Source organism: Branchiostoma floridae, chromosome 15 (genome assembly GCF_000003815.2).
Source record: "Branchiostoma floridae strain S238N-H82 chromosome 15, Bfl_VNyyK, whole genome shotgun sequence".
Lineage (NCBI taxonomy): Eukaryota > Metazoa > Chordata > Leptocardii > Amphioxiformes > Branchiostomatidae > Branchiostoma > Branchiostoma floridae.
Window position 1 is genome coordinate 4421711 of NC_049993.1, and position 17744 is coordinate 4439454.

Consider the following 17744-nt stretch of genomic DNA (forward strand, 5'->3'; position numbering starts at 1 on the left):
GAGCAGTTTCCAGGGAGCTGTAACCAGTCCTTCCCTCAACTCGGGGAAGCTCTTTCGTACATGATGGGAAGTTTCAGCGGAGTTTTTCTACGGTAAGTACTCGTTTTCAAATGAGCCGTGTTTTGAAATGCGTGACCCGACGACCGTTACAAAGTTACGGGTCATCGCGCAACGGGGTGTGTGCCGGGCTGCCAGTGCTGGACGCGTTTATGACGGGAAGTTCGCACATCCATACCAAATGGTGATAAGTGTTTTTTAATAGGGCTTTGTAGATACCGAAGAGTAGCAGGCCTACTGGGAAGCCAATTTCGCCTAGCCCGTACAAGCTTTCCGGTGTATATTCCTTTCCCGTCATATATTCCTTTCCCGGCATATTCCCGGTTAAAAATCGCGAATCGACCTACCGCCCCCCCCCCCCCCCCCAAAAAAAAATTGCCAACCTTCCCAGAGAGGCCGGTGAAGGAGGCTAACAGGGCCTCACCCTTCAAGGCGCACTTGTCTGGAAAAGTTCAACAGCAAGCAATGACAACCATGAAACTAAGAAGGAAGCACTTGTAATGGTGCTGGATGCTCATGACTTCTCTAGTGGGATTAGCAAACAAATGTTCAGTGTTGATATAGAAGTAGACATGCTTTTGAGAGGAGAAGCAGCCAGTCCCTGTAAATGAAGCAGACTGTTCTACACTTGGGGCACAGATTCCCATTATTCATCTTCTCCCCGCTGCTGCTACAGTCTTTGGCATGAAATCTGTATTGGTTCTGGGGTTAGATAGCACAGAGCGTGTTAGCTTGGCATGGTGCTACCTGAAACTGTGCAGTTTTAGTTTGTAGCCATGTTTATGTTGAATTTCTGTAGGAAACACTGTGACTCCGTGCGGTTCGGCTTTCAATTAGTCATGCTGCTAAACATAGGGTGGCCCAGCTATCTATATATTAATTATGAGACACAACACGGGGAGGTCCGGCTATGTATTAATTATGATTCACAACACACTGAGTGTGGCCCCGCTTCTACTGCCCAGTAGGCTCTGTATCACAGCCGCGGCTCCCAATAGTGATGCACAAAGGCAGCCATTAGGAGTGAGCTACCAGCTGTTTAGTGTGAGAAAGCCTACTGTGGCCCCTGATCTCAGCTCTGCCCGCCACTATTCAATGCCTCTGCAGGAGAGAGGCTCTCCTGCCATTGTTGTGCGGCTCACGGACGCAGCGCCCATAGTTTGCCGGGATTGCAATTTTACAGTGGGCCGGACCGAGACCCCGAGCTAATCCGCACGCAGCCACATCATTTAGCGTCCGCCAACAGCAATCAGGATGATTCGCAGCGAGCACAAACTTAATTTGCGAGATGGGCAGCGAGAAAGAACAATATATAAATTTCTTGGCTGTCTCCACAGGTCTGGGTCGCCCGGGTCAATGGAATATTATTGAAAGGGAAATGATCACGCTGGGTTGGAACCGAATTTGGCACGGCAAGCCCCACAAAATGTACCCTAAAGTCACAATAGTCATTCCTGTGGAGGTGGCGATGCAGCACTATGAATAACAATGAATGTGTCTACAGAGATTTATGTTCTGTGAATTTACAGCTAAGCTGCCATTGATATTGCAACTTTAATCTTGTGATGACTTATGGCATACGTCTTGCTGTCACCGAATGGTCTTCAGGATAGGTGAGGTCGGGGCAATGGTGGAAAAATTCACACCATTACTGACAAAGAGTCTGAAACAATACAACAGTTTATATTTAGCAGGGTTCCTGTGAATTGGTCTATTTGGGGGAGAAAGGCTGTTAAATCCCATGCAGAGACATGATTCTCTTCTAAGTAGGCGTCAAAATTGTGATTAGAACATGGCCATCTTTCCTCAGCCAATCAGGAGCGAGTATTTCTTGTGACTATATCCACATAGTATGGTGTCCCTAGGGGTAGGGGTGTACTAAGTAACGAATAAATTGACTAAGTTGGAGACGCCCACCATTCAACTGAATGGTCTCCCTTGGGGTAGGGGTGTACCAACCAACGAATAAATTGACTAAGTTGGAGACGCCCACCTATCTCATGCAAATAAAAGCAGAATTTAGCCTTCAGATTTTGCTGCATTTGTAGATGAAAAGGGTGTCTTTTCTTGTTATTTTATGACTTTCCTTTGTGATTTGTAATGTATTTGTTCTGAGGGGAGACTGGAAGCGTTAGGGTTGCCTGAGGGTTTAGTAACTCTGTGGGAAACAAATACAATAATTATGTTTTATTTACATAGTCTGTCTGTTACAGGTCATTTACTTAGAAGTTAGTGCTTCAGTTGCTGGTAATGGGGATGGCTTCCATTTTCCCCTCCTTTTCCAGTCTTTCGCTTTTCGTCCAAGCTTTTTTCCTGTAATTTTGTCAATTCTGTCCCCTATTTTATCTTCGTATCGTTTGCTTAGTTCCCTGTACAGTGTAGATAACAATAATGTATGAGAAAACAAATTGTATGAGAGTAGTGTTTTTCCCTATTGCATGAGCTAGAGTATAAGTTATGCTACTGCTGTCACATGATTGATTATGTTTGCTTTTTACTTTATCATGTGCATATCATTTGCCAAAACAATCATCCTCACTTCTCCTCAAAAGACATGCACTGATGTAGTGATAGAAGAATTCGCCAGATGAGTTCAACGTTTTAGTAAAGTACACCGCGGGGACAGAAATAATCACTTTGTGGTTCCTCCAGACACAAGACAGTTCTGTGGGCAGACAGACTCCTAAACAGCATCAGATAAAGTGGAGAATCAATGTGTGTGGAAATCATTGTAGTTTGCCTTCACTGTTCACACAGTATCTGTGTCTGCAATCTCTTGGAAATGTACATATCGTCAGCGCTTGTCTCTGTGCATTTGCTTGCAGGTTTAATCAGGGATTTAATGATTTCTTGTATATTTGTTGCTTTATTGCTTTTATACCTTCTAATGATATCTCTGCCTGGCATCTCTGATTGTCTGGTCCTTTACTCGGGTTCCAAATGAGGGAGTGAGTTTTGAGAGTGGGAGATGAATCATTTTGTAGTTACAATTTCCAGTATCTGAGTCTGTCATCTCTTCTCTTGTCTGATTGGTCTCCCCGGATTTCTACATGTAACATTCACAAGCCATTTGTCTGGGACTCTAGTGGATAATTATCCAGGTAAAACTTGATAAACAAAGGATTATAGATTGCTACCATTTTATTCTGGGCACGCCGGAGGAGTTTGCAGAATTTTCATGTTTTAATGATCAATTGTGCAGTGCTACAGTAGCAACCATGGAGAATTCTGGGCCATTTTGGAGTTTCACAATTTGATAGACTGATAGGCAGAAGATGCAATCTTGTACATGTTTTCATTTTTACAATTATTGAAAGAAACAAGTAGTCTATGATGAGCTGAAAGCAGGCTAGTCATGATCATGTCTTTGCAAACAGCTGAGGGCAATGGACAGACCTGTCCAACAAGTCCTTGTAACTAGTCTAATGTAAGTAAGTGACTCTGTTATCATGTGTAAGTGACACATAATGGATTTCAACATGTTACAGTAGCTTTGCACACCTGAGAAGCCGCCATGAGGAATGTTGCCTAATTAGGCCGGTCCTCGGTTCGTTAGAGTTCCGACCTTACGACCTTGCCTAAATCATAGTAAATGGCTAGGTGCAGACTGCTTTTACGTGGCTTGGCATTAAATGCTGGGCTCAGATTTTACTCATTTGGCAGGATAATATGTGTCTTTTATGTATGGTCATGAAAGTTGTTGTCAGGCATGGTGGAAGAAAATTGGATTTTATCTTCTTGGGATTGGAAGGTTACACAATGTCATCAGAGGCGCAGAAAAGTTACAGAAATAAAATGCTGATGTAAAATCCTTTTTTTACTGGATGGTGGGATTGAGATTGATACCCACCTGCTGCCTTGTTTGGAGGAACCCCTACTCTGATGAAAGACTGTCTTTAGTACATGGTAAATCTGGACCACACAGATGATAGACAGCTGTTATGACAAGGAAAGCCTGTCAGTAAACCTGTCCTGGTGTGTTATGTGCCATCCCCAGCCTGTCTCTACCCATCATGTGTCTAGTTTTCCAGATGGGAATGATTGCACCATAACTACAACTGGTGCCACATTTCAGCCTGGCAAATTTGAGGCTTCTGTGTGACATCAGATTTTCTTTGTACTAGTCTGTTGTTGTTTCTATTGGTTTATCATTTGCCTTTCATTTATGAAAAATTATGCATTTTGGTACATGTGCATTGTACATAAATACATGATATAGAATACAACACGGTGTAACTGCATTCTATATCACCCAAAGCACCGGCCCAATGGGTAAGATCGCCCAATGGGAGGGCTGCCCATGTATGACATAAAGAGGTGTATCACATGACCATCACATGAAAAATGTTAACCAATTTATTTTGATATCTGTATCATCCCAAACAGCAGATGAGGTAGCTTTCATGTAGGTCAACTGTTATTGGACAGTTAAAAAAAATCAATAAACCTTTGGTCATAAACTTGCTGAAATTTGTTGTTACACCTGGTCATAACTCACATCTGGTGTACTGTTCGGCCACAGTCTTCCTGTTGTAAAATGAAGAAACAAATGTTTGCTGTCTGGAGCTGGTCTAAATTACAGTACATGTACCTGCGCATGTAGGTAATGACAGACACAAGCAAGCCTTGTAGCAGCAAAATGAGGTCAAGAAGGGCAAAACTGTTTGCTGTAAGCAGATGACAAAGAAGGGAAGCCATGCAGAATGCTAGCTGTAAGAGCCGGACATACTTGCTGCTGGCTGCAAAAGTTTGTTTTTGACTAGAAAGCTGATTGTGCAAGCTTAAGGATTGCCAGAGATAGAAGGAAAGTTTTGTACAATTTTTCAAAACTGTTTGCTGTAAGCAGATGACAAAGAAAGGAAGCCATGCAGAATGCTGGCTGTAAGAGCCGGACATACTTGCAGCAGACTGCAAAAATTTGTTTTTGACTACAAAGTTGATTGCCAGAGATAGAAGGAAAGTTTTGTACAGTTCTTTTGTGGACCTCAGGGAAACGTAACATATCTACGTTGTCTGCAAAAGTGATGCAGGCACATGTATTGTAAATGCTGCCTGGCAATTTATGTCCATTTCTATGTAAGTCTAAAAGCACAGGAAAATACACCAGTCTTATATCTAACAACACAGACCTAGGAAGAGTGGACGAAGCATGCTGAGTCGGCTGCACCGACAGTAATTTTATTGGATAAACTCCTTGTATATCATGTCAGTATCCACGACTTCGTCATAAAAGTTTATTCTTCCCCGAAATAAAAGCGGCCTCAGGGGCTTAGGGTGCATCCGCCATCCCAAGGTCAATCTGTTCCGTTGCCTTGGTAACAGATTTTATGTGCAGGAAAGGAAGCTTGGTATAGGGGATAATGTAAATCCAGATGGATATTCTCCAGAAAATGGACCTTAGATAACAGCTACCTGTCTTCTTCTTCTCCATGTGCATACTCCATATTTTGTCTGGTAAGCATAGAATAAGGGATCATGAAGCAAATCCAGATGGATATACCCAGGAAAATTTACACTGAGATGATAGCTATATGTCTTCGTTATGGTGCTTCCATAGCATATTTCTCGGGTAAGCCTTCAGTGCAGGTAACTTATGGCCTTGGATGGTGAATAGTATTACTGTGTGTGGTGCAGAGTAATTGGCTATGATTCAAAGATAACTTTAAAATTTATTTGTGAACGGAATGCGCTCAACATTGCAAAGACGAAGACAAGCTGGTAAGATGTTTTTGTACTAGAATCCCTAGATAACCAAAATTGTCCGTTGAGAATGACACATGTTTGAGATACCAATGGTGGAAGGGTCACAAGATCACCACCTTTACCCTCTCCGTACCCTTTGAATGGGACCAGCCTTTTCAATTCTCTAGAAAGCACACAAGTAAGAAGGAGGGGTGAGGGGAGAACAACACAGGCTTTCTTCTCCAACTAGAGACTATGTTTGAAATCTTACCCAGCCCCTGCATGCATTTTATAGTTTTGTGTAAATGTAAATTTTGAGATTTCAGCAGTGTGTTCACCTGTTATCTTTGTCAAGGCGCATGTGAGATATAGAAAATGCAGAAAAACTGGCTTTTCTTGTCAGACCTTGCAAGACATAATACCATTCCATGTTTACCTGTGCATACCTGGTTGTCACTCTATATTCCTGTAGAAAAAGACCTGAGGTAGAACAAACTGTCCACTTGTCAGCCCACTGCCTTGTTAGGTGGATGCCTGTCCTTTGCCCAGCAGGCGGCCGCCCTGAACAGCTGCTTTTACTGCCTGTGGAAATCACATTTTCATGTCTGTCAGGCCCAGACTTGTCACCTGTTCAACCAGCTCTGGTCCCTCTAGAGCTGGCAGTTGTGTTTGCTTTCTTTCTATCCTTTCCCTACCAGGTAACCTGTAGTGTTTGTTAGTACCTTTAATCTTTATGTTTTGGTATCAGTATCTGTTTTTTTTGCATTCTATTTTTTCATGATTATTAGGAGAGGCAGCCTTGTCATCACTATACAAGAATGAAAACAAATAGGCTTATTTTATTGCATTATGTTGTATTGTTTTTTGCTATAAAATTTTTGTATTTTAGTCCACATTTTTGTAGGTTCTGCCGCTACCAGCCCTAGCTGCCTAGGCAGACCCTTGTAATGACTTGTCTTATCGTCAATAAAGAAAGAAAGAAAGAAAGAAATAGGCTATATTCAAGACTTTTCTTTTCTGTGCACTTTGGGTTTTAAAAAAAACTTTGGTATTGTGAACTTCAGAAGTTCAGGTCATAAATGTCACTGCTGACGTGTGCAAAGAAGGATTTTCTAGATGTGGTTAGCTGATCAGGTGATGGCAACACAATCCCATAAGCGTCACTCTGGTCTGAGACCAGGTGACTAATGAAGGGCATGTTTTGACAAGACAGATGTGGTAAGGCCCTTCTCCTGGCAATCTTCATATCATGTAACACCCTGCTATACTTTATTGGACAAGCTGTAAGCCCTGTCAGCCCCACTCATCACTCTACCTCTGTGGCAGGAGGGTGTAAATTTCCTCAGCTTACGGCTTTACCTGTCAGTGTGATCCATGTGGGGTGTACGGTAAAGCATAACGCTGTGTGGATGAAGTTTGCTGGTTTTCGACCTCTCTTTTTTTCTTACAAAAATATAGGATGGCTAAATTAAGACTGCATTTTTTGCCAGGTTGTGCTTAGCATGATTCTGTTAATAATGTGTTTTTTCTGTCTATTATAGAAAATCTTATCATGGTTGAAAAAGCAACATTTTTCAAGCCATCGGAGTTGAAAGAATTTTTTTTACCTTATATCACGTTAATGGGTAACAGTATGAAATGTCCATCTGTCATTCTGTGACTTTGTAGCCATAAACTGAAACTGTATGTATGAAATAAAAAGATGCCCAAATTTGCAGCACAAAATTAGCTTCAACACAGAAACACGCAGTGTAACATTTACAAACTGATGAATTTCGCTGATATGTCTTGGTGTGACAAATAGCTGGGAAAGGCATGAGCCACTTGATGGATTTAGTTGCAGACTCGACCAATTTATAATGTTCTACAGGTTAAGCTAGGAGGGTATCAATATAAGGTGTGTAGGTGTAACAACAGACGTCCATCACAGTGAGGTACCATCAGCAGTCCCAGCCTTGCCATATACAGCTTTTAGCTGCGACCTTTTGGGGATAGAATCTACCTGCCTTGAAGGTTGTTTTGATTGATTGGTGAGGCCACACAAATTTAATTTCTTGGTTCACGGATTCGCTCGCTCCTATTTTTTGGAGAAAAAAATAAAAATGAAAATTACCATTCAGCAAATTTTCACCATTACTGAAACCATTCACCAACTTTCTGGTGTAGCAAATTGACCTTTATATTATAAGCTCCTTAAAGTGTGGGTACAGGTACTGTTACTGTACAATCAGTGTTTTTGTACTTTTTTCAAGCTGAAAACTTTTTTTCTTTATGTTTTGGATTAGCCGTTACCTTTACCCCAACCATTTTACAATTTTTATTTTTATTTCGCCCTTTCATTCCATATTTTTCATGAAAAAATCCGCGAACCAAGAAATTAAATTGGTGTGGCCTGAGTGGAGAAAAAGGGAAAGTCTTGGTAGGGACACAGGTGCAAACAGCAGCAGTCATCAAGGCCTGACATTCTGTAGTGATCACACATCCTGAACAGTTCATACTGCAATTACTAAATAATATAGTGAGGAAAGCATTAAAAGTTTGTGTCATTTTCTTCAGTTTTAGTCTGTGTAACACAAACTCTGTTGTCCAGGACTGTTACTAGCCCTTCCCTGTAGCTGTTGGATGTTTGGCGGGCTGCTATAAGGGAGATTTATCAGGCTACTTTAACCAGGATGTAGAAAATATTAGTAGAGAATACGCCAAAAATAGTTACTCAAGCAACTGGATATGGTTTTGAAACGGTCAGACGTTTCGGAAAGAATCCACTTTCCTTCGTCAGTGACACTGAAGTGATCTGCAAGAAACAGGTCTTTTATACTCTAACTATGAATGAAGACAATTTCAGATGTCCAATAGGAAAGGTTGTAAGACAATTCAGACTGAACTGCATTAACTGTGTCTTAGCCTTGATATCCTTTGAAATTCAATTTTCTTCAGCTTGACTTTGGCTTAGCTTTGTTTTCTTTGGAATCCAAATTGTCTTCAGTCTGAATTGTCTTCCAACCTTTCCTATTGGACATCTGAAATTGTCTTCATTCATAGTTAGAGTATAAAAGACCTGTTTCGTTGCAGATCGCTTCCGTGTTACTGACGAACGATAGCGGATCCTTTCCGTCACGTCTGTCCATTTCACTTCCACATCCAGTTGCTTGAGTAACTATTTTTGGCGTATCTTATTACCTGGATGTCTAACCTACATCGACGTATTAGTAGAGAATGATAAGTTATAAGTTAAATGCTTTTTCAGGTTTCTACGTCATGAAGTTTCTGGAGTTAAGATCCAGGCATCTAGTGGACAATTGTCAGTGAACTATCAAGCACATAAATGTTTCCAATGAATCATTGCACACCCAAGGTTATATTTGATCAGTGTTTTTGAAGTTCTAACCTTACAGGTGAGGTGTTGTTCCCAGCATGGAGTGGTAACGGTGCTTTACCCGCCTTTATTCTCCGTCACTTTCTCCCGACAAAACAAGACAGAACCATCTGCTACCCCTTTGTGGAAGTGTGAATTTCCACTCTTTCACCCGACCCTTTATTGAACGTTCTTTTGTTACTAGGGATACAGTTGGTGTTTGGCTCAGCGGGGAGCCTGGGATCTTTCCGAAACGCCCTTAGGCCTCGCTTTTCAGTCTATTTTCTTCCTTCCCTCTCTGATTTACTTTATAGGCTACATCTGGCAGCCTAGGCTGCTTGCACAAAAGCCTTGAATTTAGAAAGACTGGAATACTTGTACAAAAGATGTGACATTTATAGCAAGGACTTAAAATTCGTCATGTGGACTAATTTAGCTCTGGCTGTCTTACAGATGAATGACTGCTGTTGTTTGACAGTCACGAATCTTATTCATCCTCCATGCAAAGCTCCTTCCAAAAACAGTACAATTTGAAACACTCTGAACAGCGTTTGCTGACTCACTGACTGAGACCTCTGCCTATGACAATGGCTCCCAGAAGGAACGTCAAGAGCATTGCCGCCATCAAAATGAAAAAAAAAAGTCCTACCTCCTTTCAAACTTTATCCTAATAGCTCTTGAAAAGGGGCCCTAGACCATGGAACTTCACTTTAAAAGGAGAGGTGGAATCAGTTGGCTAGAGCAGAAAGTAACATGTAATATGATATGTGCTAGACGCAACATAAACAGTATTGATTTTTCCAGATGGAAGTTTTCACCAACAGGAAAATACAGACCAATCTTTTACATGGTATAACATTACACTTGTCCAAAATGCATTCTTTCTTACAACAAGCTGAAACTTTAGTGAAAGGAAATGTTTTGCAACGTCATGGTCTATTGTTGTCCTCCATATGGCTCATAGCAGATGGACAGGTCAGATTTCTGTTGGACAGGAAACCTTGAAATCAATTTCTAAGGTTGGCAAAGTTGGCTCCTACTTAGCTGCCGCGCTGTCAACGTTAACAAGAAATTTATTACACAATTGCACCAGATATCCAGTCATTCTGGCAAATGGTTTTCGTCAAAGTTTATGTACCAAGTAGAACAACTTGTCAATGGAGACTGTCATCTACACAAGCACTACCATTGTATGTCGAATTCTGCTAGATCCAAGGTAGGCTTTGCCTATGATGTCTGGCAAGACTGCAGATGACATAATGGCGAAAACACATCTCCCTCGTAATGATTGTAGTATCTGCTTGTCATAGAAGGCTATCACTTTCCTAAACCTGGACAGAATTTTTTAAAGTATTTGTCATAGATGACATTTCTTGTTTCTTTGAGTTAAAGGTCATGCAAAAACATTCAAAGCATCCATAATCCACTACCGTTTTTCCTGTTGACTCCTGGGTCCACATATCACTCAACCTCAGCCTATATGTGCTAATCTATGGTATGAAGAGAAGAGGGATTCAATTTCTACCCATGCAAGGACAGGCTCTGCTATAGAAATTTCCAAATTTCCCTGTGGGTTTCAGGGCAGTAAAGGGCAGTGTGTGGCGCTTGGTGTAGCCTCAGATAACAGACAGCTGGGCAAGCAATACTGAGAGTCTGTATGCTCTTTTCCGTAAGGCGTAGGCAGCCTATTTTTATTTCCCGTAACTCGTAGGGAAAGCCATCTTATCTACGTAATTCGTAGAGAGGCGACCAAATTTAGCGTAATTGCCTTCCTTGATTTAGCGTAATACGTAGGGGGTTCTTCTGAATTCAGCGTAAATCGTTGTTGGGACCCCCAATGCAGACCCTCAATGCTGCAGGCGGCTCTGGTCCCTGGGTAGCTGTGTACTGCACCAGAACTGGTGTGAGCACAGACAACAAATCCCAGGGCAAACAGTACACATGCACAGACAGGAAGGGCAGACAGCTTTGTGATGTGTGCTCATTCAGGATGAGCACGGACTTAATCTGATTAAATCCACTAAGAGGGATTGGATTAGGGAACACCTTGATCAGATTGGTAAAACAGGGATTACGGTGAGGAGCTGACTAGGGGATTTTTTGCCCCGCTGAGTTTTGTATTACCTAGAGCACACAAACAGGAGATTATGGAGTATTGGCAGAGTGATATAAAGTTTGTCTGCTTACCCAATATGCTTTAGATGGGGGAGATTTGTATGGTAGTTGTTTGTTATGATAAAATATTCATAACAAAGCATTCATTTCTTTATCTATTTATTCATTTTCTCCATTTGCCAGGGTATCCCTTGTTCCATGTGCTACAGAATATTTTGTTTTGCAGGATATGGTATAGCTTAGATCAGGCATTCAACTCAGCTTGCTTTAAGAGGTTTATCCAAGTTCACAGGAATCCCACAGTACACCTGTGTATGGACTCACCTGGGACGCAGGTACATCAATAGTTAATCACGTCCATGTCTAAACCACAAGTCATGGTGGGGCTGGGTGCCATGACAGGGCGTGGTGACATGTAGGGACACTTGGGGATACGGTCTAATGGACTGTAGTATAGGGGGTGTCTTGTCATATACTGTTGGTCTCTAGTGGAATGGTGGGTAAGTAGCTAAGAATGGCAACTCCAGGGAAAAACATAAAAGCCAGAAGCTAGATAAGAGATATATCCAAGGAGATTAAAGCTGCCTTGATTTATGACAGTTGAGCATGTTCAATGGGGAAAGGCAGGTGACATAAAAGTAGGGATCAAAGGATGCTCTCTGGCCATCTGAGATGTTGAATGATATTTAACCATTGTAGTTCTAAGGGTGCTATATTACAGTCAGTCATCTTTTTTGCATAGTCTACTTTGGGTACTGTAGTTGAAAAAAGGAATGTTGTAGAATGCTTGTAGTTTGTACAAGGCTTGTCAAACATTTGTAAATTTAAATGCTGAATGTAAAAACATTAATCGGTGTCCTTTTTGTCCTTGCATTCTTACTGTACAGATGAAAGGATGCCGGGGATACCAGGAATAATAGAAATGGTCATTAAATTTGTGGAATCTTCCCCAGGAAAACTGGTGTATCAGGCAGGAGGAAGTGAGGAGATAAGGGTCTGTGCTGCCTGCAGATGTTATCTGGGTTTTATCTCCTATTATCTTATCTGTTGTGACAGGGCAGGATCAGGTAAGGCATCATGGGATTACCCAGGGTGCATCATGTGGCTATCACAATGTAATGTCAGACAAAGAAATGCTTTTGTGACTCTCTGAACTGTTATTTGATACCAGTGATTGTTGCACATGAAACAAAAGGGAAACTGTTCAGGTATTCTGAAAGCTGGAGCAATTTTGCTGACAAAGCAAGATGCTAGAGCTGATTTTTGTGTTGTTCCCGGTTGTAACTGTCATACTGCATTAGCAGGTTCGCCCCTAGGTATGATTCCGTTATGGTACTTATGGGGATGTTCTGTGGTTGTCAGCTCTATCCCCACTCCAATTTTCCGGTGGGTGGATGTGGAAATAATTGTTAGCACCATTGTCTGGTGTGATGCAATAATGGCCGGGTTAATTGCTTCCATTAAACTACAGGTTAGTTTTCCAATTATCTCCAGGAGCTGTCAGCCTGGGGACATTCATTAGTGGCCAAAATTCAGACCTATCAGATGACATGTCACAAGATAGGATCACCAATCAGGACTGTGTATATCATATTTCATCTGATTGGGTCATTTCTTGACATCACTTTTGTATTTCAATACCCATCACCCATGGTTCTCCTTACGGAGTTAGCTGTTTGGTACTAAGTTTGCATTGGTTGTAAGATTAGGCATTAGAGAAGGGTGTAACTGTAATTGTTCTACCTGGCCTTTAGTACATTACCCCCTCCCCCTCCCCCTAAAGGCTGGTAGCAAAAAGAGATAATTCAGCTATTTCTCCAAATCTCTCTCCCATGTCCTATCTTGTCCTTTATGATATCACTGTTACACTAGATAGTTGGACATCCATACTGTACCACCATGCTTGCCCTATCTCTCTTTCCATCTTACTTGTCACTCACCACATTAACCCATAAGTTTGTATCTCTGTCCCATCTGACCTATAGTGTAGATGTGGGACTCTCCAGTCCTGTTCTGCCTGGGTAGTAGAGGTATCCAGCCTTTTGTGATTTTCTATCCACCCTGAGTTACACAGTCTGCACTCTGTAGTGGTTGACAAGCAGGAAACAACTTGGACAGGTTGAATACTGTAGAATGTTGTGGAATGGGGTTTATGGTGTGCGGGTGACCTGCTGTCCCAAATGGTGGTCAATCTTTTCCCACAGGTAATATTTCAATCTAGACTGGACTTTTGTCAATACAAATGTGGTTAGATGCTGACATCCCTTTCCCCAATCAGTTGTATTGGTGTTTTACGTCATCTTTGGAGCAGTGTGTATCAAGGGTTGGGTTTTGAACATGAAAGAGAAAATGTAGACTTGAAGTCAGCTATCCAGGCAAAACCAGTGTTCTGCTGGAAGCTGGAATAATGTCTCCCAACAGTTCATGGGAGGGAAGAACATAACATTCTGTCCAGTTTTTCAGTTACAAGGCTTGTATGTAATAGATAGAACAGGGCAATGTAGAGATTTGTCCAATCTTCCCTGCTAACATCTGCTTTGAGGTTGGAAGAATGCCAGTTGATTGGAGGTGCAGACAGCTGTTATCTCCCCTCCCAGGTGTCATGAGGAGAGAAGCTGACAGATGGATCCACAGGATATACAAACACACCAATTGAGAGCTGATCCAAAGCTTCTGCCATCTCTCCAAGCTGCTTTGGGTGGATTTTGAAGCCTAAAGCCACAGGCAGTTCTCTGGAACACCTCTTTAGTCAAATCTGATGGATTGGATGGGAGTGGAGACAATTGTCTGAGACAAAACAGATCAAACCGATGATAGGATGATGATAGGATAAGGGGGCATCCAGCCAAGCTGATTTGTCTGTCCATCATAATCCCAGGCCTGCTGGTTAGCCTGGAGACACAGGTGCCTGCAGCTTTGTTTGTAGCCTGGAGTTTGCAGACTCTGGGGACAGCAATAAAATCTTATAGATTGCAGCACTGCCCCAAGCCCCTGCTAAGTACATTTTCATGGAGGATTTTCACGGCCTAGCCTGAAGTACAGACAGGGCTGTAGATTTTGTCAGATTTTCTCACCACAGCCCCCAGCTTTAGGCTTAGGTTGCAGCAGCTAAGCATCTTTGGGGAATTTTATCTTGTAGCTTAGAGCAACATTATCACATTCTTTGTGCTTACTTTAATTTTGCTGCCTTATAAGCCATATCTTTTAAATCTTAATTTTAATGGAAATTGCTGACAATGTTAGAAAAAAAGTATACTTTTCCAATATCCAAATTTGTGTGAATTAAATTCAGAATAATCAGACAGAAAATGTTTTGCTTCTGACAATTTTACCTCAATTTTACCTATTGTATCGAAGAGGAATATAGAGAGATTGCTGTAGTCAGGAAGTTGGATTCTGTTCTAGCATTTCTGGAACATTCCCCATATTGCAAGCCAGGTATACAGCACTGATGCAGTGTACATAAGAGTGTAGGTTTATTTATATTAGGCTGGATGAAACTTTAGATCCTAGGGAACAGTTTACAGGCCCTAGGCTACTACACATGGGAACACACCAACCTGGGCATGTTTGTTTATCTTACCTGAGTGACAGGCTTCCCTGGTACCTGTAATTAACAGGAGATAATCAGTAAGGGGAGGTTGTTCCTGTCATGTCTCTCTCATTTGTGCCCCTTCTCAGACAAAAGGGGAAAGGACACTAATTAGGTTGGGTGCATTCTAGACACCTCAATTTAGAACCATTTGCCAAAGTACCTACAGTTAAGAATTCATTAAGGAGCTTCGACTAAGTTTTAGATCCTAAGAAATGACTGAGTTACCCCAAGATGACATTTTTGTCTCTATATGTGGAACATTTATATGCTGTAACTATACAAGCTATAGCCCCTACAAATTTGTCAACTTTGTGTGTGTGTGTCTCTGTAATGTGGGTTAAGAGTGAAGTCATGTGTACTGTGTTCCTCTTGTTGTGGGTTTGTCCCAGAAAAGGTTGAGCTGGCAGAACTAAGTCAGGATTAAGTGTAACAAGAGCGACTCTGTAAAGGCCGTCTGCGTGCCTCCTGCAAAGTCGCCATGTTTACACAAAGTGCACTTACCTGTAAGCCAGGTGTTTACCCATAGTTGACTCACCCTGTGGGTACTGTGGTATGTCCTCCTGGACTTACTCACCTGCAAGTCACACACCTGCGTGTTTACCTGTAGTTTTCACAGGTGTGGTCGACTTCTTGTAAACCAGGTGTCATATATTGTATTCCAATACTCAATATTCATAGTTAACCCTCTCTTTGCTGAGGTAACTGTTTCTTACCTAAGTTTGCATTGGTTGTAAGATTAGGCAGTAGGGAAAAGGGTAATGCTGTAATTGTTCTACCTGGCCTTCAGTATCCCCTCCCCCACAGCCTGGTAACACAAAGAGATAATTCGTCTACTCCAAAGCATGGCGTAGTTAGTATTCTGTGGGGATTCCTTCTTTTCCTGTAAAAGGGCAACCTGAATAGCAGCAAAGTCAGAGATTTAAGGCAGGTATTTGAGGCTGAATGGATAGAGCTTAAAAGCTTTATGTATTCTTGTTCGGTTGGAAAATAAGTGGGCTGGGGATCCTTGCATGCATTTGTTATATGACAAGTTTAGATGGCTTGGAGAAAAGATAGATGTAGTGACAAGTTTAAAATAACAATGTTAAAGAACTGTATCTTCCTAGATGAGATAGCTGTCTAGGATAACACTAAGTTATGTACCTGTCATGACATCAAAATACATCCTTTGAATATTAAAACGTGATATAAAGTTTGAATGTAGGTAATGCTGGCTTATGATATTCTGGGCTTTTTTAAAAGTTGTCCCAGTATCTTATTGTAAGTCTTGGTTTTAGCTTTGGAGTGCCAAAATAATGAGGCTCCATCGTTGCGCAACTGGTTGGCTTTATTTCCATCTCTGTGACTGACATGAAACAAAACTTCAGAAGCTGGCAATGTGCGTGCTTCGACCTGAGGTTCTTCTTTATGTTACTACTCCAGTCTATAAACACCTCTGCCACGTTTATACACATAGACCACTTAAGTCTCCAGAGAAGATTTGTTTTAAATAACCTTTCTTCAAGCTCTGTGTTTTCATAAATATCCGCTTCCACTGCAACACTGGTTGTTCTACAATTTTTGGGAAGGTTTGTTTAGGTATCTTTCTTCAAGATCAAAATTTACAAAGACATCCGCTCGAGCGGTCACACTGGACCTTCTTCAGTTTCAATTTATTTTCAGCTCTCACGTTTCTTGGAACATGTAGCATCAACAGATGTGAAGATTTTCGGACGCCTCTCAGACGGTTGTTTATGTTGAACTCCTCTGACAGAATGTAAACTGTTCTGCTAGATATGTCTCTTCATTATACAGGGCTGGGCTGTGTTGATGTCTTCTTTAACTCGGAGACAACATTTGTTTACATTATGTTACATGTACACATTTCCTCATTAGTCTTTCAAAGCTTTAGAGCATTTTGCAGTCGTACAAAGGCCCTTGCGTGTTCTAGACACTGTTTAGAAACACGCACAAGAACATGTCTTTCGCGTGCAAAGTGGAAAACTGAACAGTAGCCACATTACATAGCTACCAGCCGGCCATGATTGAGCACTAGCAAGTTCTCACTAATGGCCTGTAAGAAAATCTTTGCTGTCACCAAAAAGTAAGCTTGGCTACTTTACTGCTAAACATTCTCGTTAGCTTTTGACCTTGTACGACATTGGCTGACCTGTCGTGTGTGTGGCAGGGGCAGATAGTGCAAAAAGCACACGAACTTTCAGGGTGGGCTGGGAGTGTATCAGTACTGAGTGTATTAAGAGAATGGCGGCTGCTTTACATGATAGACAGTTAATTTTCAGTGCCATTGGCTCTCTATACTACGTGTGAATAGGAAGGGTGGACCATTGTCGGTGGGTATGGGAGGGGGGCCAGGCTGTTGTTCCCAGTGACAAGTGTTGCCCCTCCTCACTTGAGATTCATGGGCGGCATTGTCTGAACAAAATGGCCCTTTCCGGGTTATTGTGGACGGGACCCACTGATCAGCGTGCTATTCTCTCTACAAGACCAGCGCATCTGCATGTCCAAACAGACCTACATCAGTGATAATCTTCAGTTCCCTGTCTACCAAGGTTGGGGTTTGAGAAAGGAGGAAAAGATTTGCCTCCTTTATCTGGGGAATGTGTGGAAGAATGTGCCAAAAGCCACTGTGATTTCCAAGTTGAATAACAGCTGCAAAGTTAGGATTATGAGAAGAAAGAGAAAAATAGCCGGCAAAATGACAATCAAGAAATACAAACACTGGTTGGGTGGTCTTTGATCATTATTGACATCATCAGTTCAAATAGGCAGAGTATCTATTGTCCTGTCCGCCTCATCCCACAATCTTGTTTGTGTAGTTAAAGGTCTTGTATTGAAAAGTAAACTTCAGTTTTAACTTCATATCCCATGTTGTATATCCTTTTTATAAAAATGAAAATATTGATTGTCTTCAATGTGATCAATAGTTCTGGCAATGAATGT

The 17744-nt window shown here is 41.6% G+C and overlaps 1 protein-coding gene across 1 annotated transcript in view; it reads left to right on the forward strand.

Annotated features, from left to right (window-relative positions):
• LOC118431694 (transmembrane protein 59-like) overlaps nt 1-17744 on the forward strand; it is a 37144-nt gene that overhangs the window by 4716 nt on the left and 14684 nt on the right. The window lies entirely within an intron of this gene.